This window comes from Streptopelia decaocto (genome assembly GCF_964273445.1).
Source record: "Streptopelia decaocto genome assembly, chromosome: 3".
NCBI classification, from domain to species: domain Eukaryota; kingdom Metazoa; phylum Chordata; class Aves; order Columbiformes; family Columbidae; genus Streptopelia; species Streptopelia decaocto.
Genome location: NC_138656.1, coordinates 76,784,517 through 76,794,333, shown reverse-complemented (window position 1 = coordinate 76,794,333; position 9,817 = coordinate 76,784,517).

Here is a 9,817-nt window from a genome sequence, read left to right as displayed (position 1 = left end):
TGTGAACCGTGAATATGTTTATTTACATATATATGTGCACAGTATCAGACTAATAATACACAAACATGACACTGGGTTTCCAGCATCACACTAGATGAATAGCAAGACAACTCATGTTAGCAAATAGGATGGACAAGACAAGATGGATGAAAGTGGGAGAAACAGGCCGAAGAGATTTTATGGCCTTACTAGGTTTAACTTTTTTACTATGTGTAAGTACAGTGCCTAGACCTTGGTCTATGATTCCTGCTTTTGATTTGGTAGACATATCAAATAAGCCACAAATACAGAAGTTTTAAGTTTTCAGCAGAGGAAATTTTGAATCAATAGTGCAAAATTATTCACTGATTTCCCAGGTAAAACCAAAAATACATTCTTTATATATATAAGCAAAATAAATAAGTAAAACTTAAGGTACCAGTAAAATAATAATATGGCTTTTAAAAGCCCAAAATCTCAGCAAAAGCAATACAGCTGACCATTCTGTAAAGACAGCTAGCACAACCTAACAAATACTTGTCTCATCATAAAACAAGTTGATACCACAGCAGAATAGATAATTTGAGAATACATGTAAAATCGAGCTAAAACAAGTCCCAACAAAGCTTGGCAAATCCTGAGACACAATATGTTTAATTACTGTTTTTAAAGCCTGAGGCTTGTTACTAACACTTTGCAACATTAAATTGTCTTGGCCAAGGGATTTACTAACTTCAAATTACTTATACAGCTATTCCCTGTTTTAGGGACCTCTGTAATACCTTGCGATACTCTTTTTCTCACTATTACAATTGTAATGCTTCTGTTGCCTTTCACTTTCGTTGATTGCAAGCCATTCCATCGTTACTTATACTAGTCTTACAACCTAAATCTTATAACAGTGTCACTGTTATTGTCACTAATTGAATCAAGCACATTTTTAACAATTCTCAGACAAATGAAATAAGAATCTCATCTCAGGCATTAGAAGGTATATTTATTCTTTCACATAAGTAAATTGTGTTAGTGGAGAAAAAAAGCAAAGAAGTATTGTTTATATCAATCTTAACCTTTTATTTTTTTTTTTAATCAGTCTGATGATTATACATTACTTTCTTGTGCTGATTCCATCTTGTTTGCCTGAAAGTTTACCTGATCAGCCAGTATTTGTAATACTTTTTTCTTTAGATACTTTCCAGAATGGCTACAACAGAAGTATGTTCACATGAACTAACTACAACTGTCTTGTAAGTCATAATGCTTACTTAATACATATACTTTATCTTGTTGATTAATCATACATGCAGATGAAAAATTCCCTAAGAGAGCCATTAGTTTCTTAATTAGTGTGGAAAGAACCACCAGGAGTTGCTTACTTATTTCCGTTGCCCTTTTCCTATCCTCTAATAAATTTCCATAAAGAAGGAGTAGAAATCCCTGTAAAGTGTTCCTTATTTTTCCATTTCTTGATGTTTTACAATGTATAACTCATTGTGAACTCCTTTCATTTAAATTGCATATACAATAGTATTGAGAATAACATCTGGCTTTCCTATAGTGTTTTTTATTAACAGATTTCAAAGTATTTTGCAAAGGTCAAAAGATTTGTTACTTTAAAAATAAACTACATGCAAATGGTGTTTTAAACAGTAAAATACATTAATATGATAAAAAATAATCCTACAACAAGGTGCTTTCAATTTCAGATGATATTAAATGCGTAGAGAAGAACTTTCCCCAAAGTATTTACTTGTGTGCTTGGCAATTTATACATTCATTAGTTACTGAAGAGAGACACATTCTATAATTTCTTTCCCTGTTAGACCTCAGATTAAGTAATGCAAATGCTTGTACATTTTTTCTAGCTGCTGCTGAAACTGCTAATCCAGTTAGATGTATCTCTTGAAAATAAAAATTCCTGCTGTTCTAGACAGGGTAGGTTTCCTTCCTGATTTCTGTACAGGAAGAGACCTGAGAGGCTTTTTTATTTTTCACTTGGAAGCAAATCTGGCCAGGCATGTCAAAGACAACAAGACGGGCTTCTTCAAATATATCAGCAGCAAAAGGAAGGTTAGGGAAAATGTAGGTCTGTTGCTGAATGAGGATAATGCCTTGGTGACAGAAGATACAAAGAAGGCACAGTTACTGAATGCCGCCTTTGCTTCTGTCTTTACTGCTAAAACTGGCCCTCAGGTATCCCAGATCCTAGAGATAGAAGAGAAAGCAGAGCAAAAGGAAGACATTCCCTTGGCTGGGGAGAATCAGGTTAGAGATCATTTACACAAACTGGACATCCACAAATCCATGGGCCCTGATGGGATACACCCGTGGGTGCTGAGAGAGTTGGCAGATGTTATTACTAAGACACTCTCCATCATCTTTGAAAGGTCTTGGAGTACAGGGGAGGTGCCTGAGGACTGGAAGAAAGCTGACATCACTCCAGCCTTCAGAAAGAGCAAGAAGGATGACCCAGAAAACTACAGGACAGTCAGCCTCACCTCCATTCCTGGAAAGGTGATGGAACAACTTATTCTGGATGTCATCTCTAAGCATATGGAGGAAAAGAAGGTTATTAGGAGTAGTCAGCATGGATTCACCAAAGGGAAATCATGTTTGACCAACCTGATAGCCTTCTATGATGGTAGACAAGGGGAGAGCAATGGATGTTGTCTATCTTGACTTCAGCAAGGCTTTTGACACCACCTCTCACAACATCCTCATGGACAAGCTAGGGAAGTGTGGGCTGGATGAATGCACCAATTACAAATTTGATGATCTGACTAAGCCATATTTCACCAGAGTAAGATGCATAAAAAAAGTAGTTTTCCGCTGTCTTTTTGCTTCTGATAAGTTAAGGTATTAATGTGACTCCTCCCTAAGTAAAATGAAAGGGATCTCATTTGCAGCTAACTCTCTCAAGAGGCAGTTGTTTTTATTGACCTTCCTTTTTTATTGGTCACATTGTTCAGGAAACAGAGAATTAAAGTTGTTTATGTAACTGCTGCCCAAGACTTTTCTCTGTAGTGGGCTTTTAATTCTATCAGGTTTTAGGTGTTTTTTTTTCTCACATTATTTTTTTCCAGTGATGGAAAAATGTTTTTTTTTGACTTTTTAATGCATCAAAAGCAAATATGTTTTTCACTGTCATATTTCATACAGTTGAACCATTTACAAATTTCAATGTGGTATGTGTCCCATGATTGTTATACCTATCTGAGCTCCTGAGTATCAGTCAAAGGTGCTAACATTTGTTATAGTATCTGAGTGCCTTCCAGAAAATGTCACTATATGGTAAATTTGGTTCAGAACTTTGGCTACATTATAGAAACGGGGAACAAAACTGACCCCAAACCATGTAGTTCTGAGAAAACTCCTGATATAATATCTTACTTACATATCTTGAACTATTTCAGTTCATATGAAGTAAAGAGTAGTGAAATTCTTTGAGATTTGGCTTGCTAGAAGAAATATAAAAAATTACTATAGTGAGTGTAATTTTATGCATTTTGTTTTTTCGTATTTTAAGATACCACCCATACAGGTGGGTATCTAATTTAAAACAGTGTTGTGTGGTTTGTTTTTGTTTGTTTGTTTTCTTTTTGAGTCTCCCCATTATTTCAAGTTGTCTGAAATATTTAGAGAGGAGTAAGCTATTAAACTGAAGTCATAAACTCTTACTGTACAGCCCAAATTCCCAAGATTCATCTCGTATGTATTAGCAATCAATTTTTTTCAGAGTTCATCTCTCTGTTTACTTTTTCTGCCATGAACAACCTTAGCAGCTTTGCAGTTGGTCTCTCTGCCTCGGTCATCTGTGTAAATCAGCAGTAATATGTAACCTGATTCAACTATTTATCTCTCTAGAGCCATGGAACATTTCCTCTGACTGGGAGTTTTAAATCCTGCTGCTAGTTGACTGCACTTTGGTTAGCCCAGAAATATAGCTTACCAGTGTCAAAATTCATGCAATGCTTTTGGTACCTTTATCCTTTCCATATTTTGTCTCACAATGAATAATGCATACCTCTTCTTCATATTTATGCATTCAATGTGTTTATTTTTAGTAGTTTGCTTTTTAGCCTTACCTTTACTTATTTACTTATTTATTATTGTTATTTTTCTTTGTCCTTTTCCATATTTTATAGCAGGTGTGACTGTTCTGATACAAGTAATTTGCTCATCAGTCAGCTCTGAATCTATGAATAGACAAGCAGATAATATAAAAATAATCTTAAGTAACGACTCTAAATTTCTTAACTAAAGAATAAAATAGTAACAAAAACTTGTTTTTTACAATCCATGTTTAACATTTTACTATTTATTATTTTATTTGCACTGCTTAGTAAGGTTATAAAATAGTATAAGAGTCATGTTTATTTACCTTCACCATTACTAGTGGTTTCTAACAGGAGGTCCCTGTACTAAGGAAAGACTGCAGCCTGCATTTGTTGTCTTTTCAAATTTTTAATGCAATAAGGGGCTGGGGTGCTTCTTAAGATGCTCAACGACCCGTCCTCCATAATCCTCCTAACTTTAGTTTTAGTTTTATTTAGTTTTAACATTCAGTGAATTCCACAATTTCAGTCTTATGCCATTTAGAAGAAGTATTAATTTCTCTAAAATGTAAATTACTTTTCTCATGGTTTTATAGACTTCCTGCCCTCAAGCAAAAATAAATCCTTGTGTGAGTTTCTTTACTTACCATGCTCCAAAAAATAACTTTCTAGATTTTAGATTTCTGAAGAATTTTTATTTCCTTCATCAGTTTCCTTCCACAACTGTTAATATCTTTATTTCTTACATTTTTGCAGGGAAAGATGGTTTCAGAACCATTGTAACTAACTAATCATTGCAACCACAAAATCCTGAAGATTTCACTATTTTGAATATATTAGATCTGTTTTTTTGTTCTTTTATACCTTAAGAATAAGGTATATCTTAAGAAATATCTTAAGAATGCAGTGTACAATAAATTTGAAACAAGATGATCCTTAATTGGTAGTAAAACATAAACAGGCATACCGTATTTGTCAGTATTAAATTGTGGAGAACTGTAGTATTTTCCTTGTTAAAATTATTTCTTCAAAGAAAAAGTATACCTGGCCTTCATTCTGGGTATTTAGTCTTAGCTACCAGTTGATATTACATGACTGACTAGTGGGCTAAGTCTTTACTCAGAGATAGAGAGAAGGTACAAAGTCTGGCATTTAGCTGTTTTTCAAATGTGTGTATTAAAATGATTGTCACGTGCTTGTAACCTAGTCTCTTATTTTTTAAGTTATAAATTAATCTTGCTTGTTATATAGCACTTCATCTTCTATCTCATACACTCTTGCATTCATGCCTTATTGATTTAGAAGCTGTTATATTTTTTTAATATTAATAGCTGTGAGACAGTTTACACACATTCTCAGCCAGATTTCTATTTTCAGACCATATTTAATCTGCTTGTTATTTCCCTGGTTTAGGATACAGATGTAACATTTATTCTCCTTTACTTATTTTGTAGATATATAATTGTTTTTCTGAACAATTTCAAGTAGAAGTCTCTTTTATTTTGACTATTATTACCCAGTGTGTCCTAGGTTGTTTGTTGATCCATGACTTCATCATTTCTCTTGCCCACATTTCCCTTTTGTAAGGATATTTTCTTGAATGGAGCATCTACCTTCTGAGGAAAGGCTGAGGGAGCTGGGTCTCTTTAGCTTGGAGGAGACTGAGGTGTGAGCTCATTATGTTTATAAATATGTAAAAGGTGTGTGTCATGAGGATGGAGCCAGGCTCTTCTCAGTGACAACCAATGATAAGACAAGGGGCAATGGGTTCAAACTGGAACACAAGAGGTTCCACTTAAATTTGAGAAGAAACTTCTCCTCAGTGAGGGTAACAGAAAACTGGAACAGGCTGCCCAGGGGGGTTGGGGAGTCTCCTACTCTGGAGACATTCAAAGCCCGCCTGGACACCTTCCTGTATAGCCTCACCTAGACGTTCCTGCTCCAGCAGGGGGATTGGACTAGATGATCTTTCGAGGTCCCTTCTAATCCCAAACATTCTGTGATTCTGTAATTCTGTGACTTAAGCCATAAGAGCATATCCTAGCATACTTCTAATTGCCTGGTAATCTTGGATAATTAGTTTTCTAGCAAGCACCTTTCTCAAAAGCTGGGATATACCTGCACTGATGATAAATCAACTCAGCTAAAATGATTATGCCTGCAGGTCTCTACTTTTAAACAAGTTTTCTAGGTTATATTTTAAAAGCACTTACAAAATGGAATCCCCTACCCCTCCCCAGGAAAACACATATTTTTCAAAGATTCTCCTATTAAATTGTTCTCTGAATGCTTTAGTTTAAAATTGCATGGCCATAGAATACTGTTTCCTCGTAATTTTCAGAAGTGAAAATATCTGCATTTTAATCCATTGTTAATTGGATCCACCAATGCCTGTTTGTAATGACATTAAATGATCTCTAGCCTGTTTCACTGTCACTTCAGCTATAGATTACTCATGTTGCTAAAAGTGGAAAGTGTCGTGATCTTTAAAATTCTAGGGAATACTTCCAATTAAAGCATAGTATGAAGGGAATAGACCTCTCATCTCCTCATCTCAATTCTACCAATTCCATTTTGAAATGGTGATTAGTTTTTAATATCAAGTTAATTTGAACTTTCTTGAGCTTCAGAACAAAAAGCTGTTCTTAAAATGCCACGTCCTTGACATAAAAATAACTTTTGTTAAGAAATCCAGTGGGATGTTTTTTTATAAACAAAACGTAACACTCCTGTATCCTTTCTTCCAAAATCAAATAATAAACTCATATATATGCAGAAATAAAAGTAACCATAAAATTTTTGTCTGGTGGCCCCTGGCAGGCCTAATCATCTGGAAAATGAAAGCCATCTTACGCATCTTCATAACTATGGTTTCTTACAGGCTCAATAGGACACAACAAAATGAACGAAACATCTGTTCCTGTATGCTTAGATTAAAACTTTTTAAATGTTAGTTAATTAGTTAAAGTTTCTGGGTTCTCTGGAAACAGCTAGAATTCTCATCAAGATTATAGCAAATGTTGCAACTAATTTGGAAATCGAGGTTCGAAGATTCAAAAGAATTTTAGATTGTTTGGAATATTACAGCGATCTTTACAATACACCCATGGTGTCAGTTTAAACTCATCTGTAATTAATAATTTCTATGCATACTGATTCTTTTGGAATCATTATGGAAGGTTTGAAGTCTAATGTAATTTAAGTAAAACATAACAGTAAGCTTTTAATGGAGAAATTGGCAAACATGTTATGTTTTATTGACCATACTGACTAAAGTCTTTAATTTGAACAGATATTACCTCATTCACAGGTTTTATTATGTATAATGTACTAACAGGCAAGTTCAGGGTAACAGAATAGCATATCCAGGAGTTACGTTCTTAAAGATTTTTATACTTTCAAGTTTCCCTTCACAGTTAAAGACAGTGTTGTCAGAAAATTGAATTACATTTAAGTACATAGATATATACATTATATGACAAAAGAACTCTTCCCATTTCATTAGCATAGACATTGATTCACTCTATGATAATATGAGCAACTGAGTTAATGTATTATCTGAGGCACATAGTATAAAACAGACAGAAGAAAGACACTTATAAAGGCTTTTTAGCTAAATGTTTTTAGTGTTCAAATCGTCAAAAACAAAACTTATCAAAAACTCATATGGAAAAAATACATAATTCCCAGAATATATCTTGTTCTGTTTTGAAAGCAGATTTAAATTATGACTTGGTCTCTTGTAGTTCACTCTATTACACTTACTTTAAAATGTTCTTTAAATAATATTGCCATAGTAAAAGCTATACTGAAAAAATATTATAAAGATCAAGTAAAAGTTACAGGGTAGTCGTCCCAACACATAAATATTTGCACCTGATTTGAACAGTCAGAAAAAAGGGAAAGATTTAACAGATTAAATGAATTGCAACATAATTTTCTTTCAAAATGTTAAAGAATTTTTTTATTTTTCCCCATTAGTTTTAGGGGAAGAAGGGAATAAAAACCTTCTTGCTTATTTTACTGAAATGTAGTGATCAGTATTTTAGTAGTTCAAATATGATTCTATGTGAAGATTCTCATTCATAATGAAGTGGATATAAAGAAGTGATTAAAACAAGCCTTCTCATTTCATTATTGGGTCTTTTTCCTGTTCATATAGCAAAAGTTGTGTGATGTGTGGGATTTGTGTTTATTTGTTTGTTTTTTGTTGATAGCTTTTATTATTATTATTTTGGCTTGTTTGTTTTTCTTTTTTTTTTTTTTGTTTGGTTTTGTGTTTGTTTACTTCTTAAATTGCTTCTTTAAAAATATTACCTAGAACAATAGGATTCCAGTCTTAAGTACGTATTGAGTTGCTGATGGCAAAAGAATTACTAATTAATAGATTAAAAAGATGGCAGTGGTAGGACTCTGAAAAGAGGACTTATCTTAAGGTTTGAAACGCATCTGAACTCCAGAAAACAAACAACCTTGGACACTCATTTGAAGGATTGCCTAAGGCAATGATTAATTTACTTTCTGTAGTTTCACAAAATCAGAATAATGCAATCATTAAATGTTCACAGTATTTTTACCTTATTGTTTATTTCACAGAATCACAGAATGTTAGGGATTGCAAGGGACCTTGAAAGATCATCTAGTCCAATCCCCCTGCTGGAGCAGGAACGCCTAGGTGAGGCTATACAGGAACGTGTTCAGGAGGGTTTTGAATGTCTCCAGAGCAGGAAACTCCACAACCCCCTGGGCAGCCTGTTCCAGTTTTCTGTTACCCTCACTGAGAAGAAGTTTCTTCTCAAATTTAAGTGGAACCTCTTGTGTTCCAGTTTGAACCCATTGCCCCTTGTCCTATCATTGGTTGTCACTGAGAAGAGCCTGGCTCCATCCTTGTGACACTCACCCTTTACGTATTTATAAACATTAATGAGGTCACCCCTCAGTCTCCTCTTCTCCAAGCTAAAGAGACACAGCTCCCTCAGTCTTTCCTCATAAGGGAGATGCTCCACTCCCTTAATCATCTTTGTGTCTCTGTGCTGGACTCTCTCCAGCAGTTCCCTGTCCTTCTTGAACTGAGGGGCCCAGAACTGGACACAATATTCCAGGTGTGGTCTCACCAGCGCAGAGTAGGGGAGAAGGAGAACCTCTCTCGACCTACTAACCACCCCCTTTATAATACACCCCAGGATGCCATTGGCCTTCCTGGCCACAAGGGCACAGTGCCAACTCATGGTCATCCTGCTACAGTTTTGAAAGAGCAGAATATTTAAAAGAAGCATTTTTGAACATCTATCCCCTTTCATATATTAATTGTGATCATAAATATGTCATTCATGCTTCATCACAGATGTAAAGTCTTTCACACTTATTGAAAGTATATATAATATGCCTTCCACCCCTGCTAGAGAGACCTTCAAGACTCAACACACTTGGAAGTTTAAATACAAATATAAATGTTCTAAAAGTCTGTAATACTAAATCTGGAGTTCATGTGAATAGTTTCCTCAGATTTATTGTGAAAATATTTATATTTTCTTTTTTTTTAAAATAAATGAGATTATTATTTTGTTATATTAAAAATAGGTCATCATTCCACTGTCAAAGGTAAAAATCCATACACTGAAAAGAGTAAATTAATCATAGTTAAGAAAACAAATATTTCTGTCTTTGCAGATAAATGATCATATAGCTTTTTCTTCCCACACAGAGGTGCTGAGAAGCATAAGGTATTATTATTTCTAGTTCTTTGAGACTCTTTGATTAAAAGAGCTTATAGAATGAAAAGT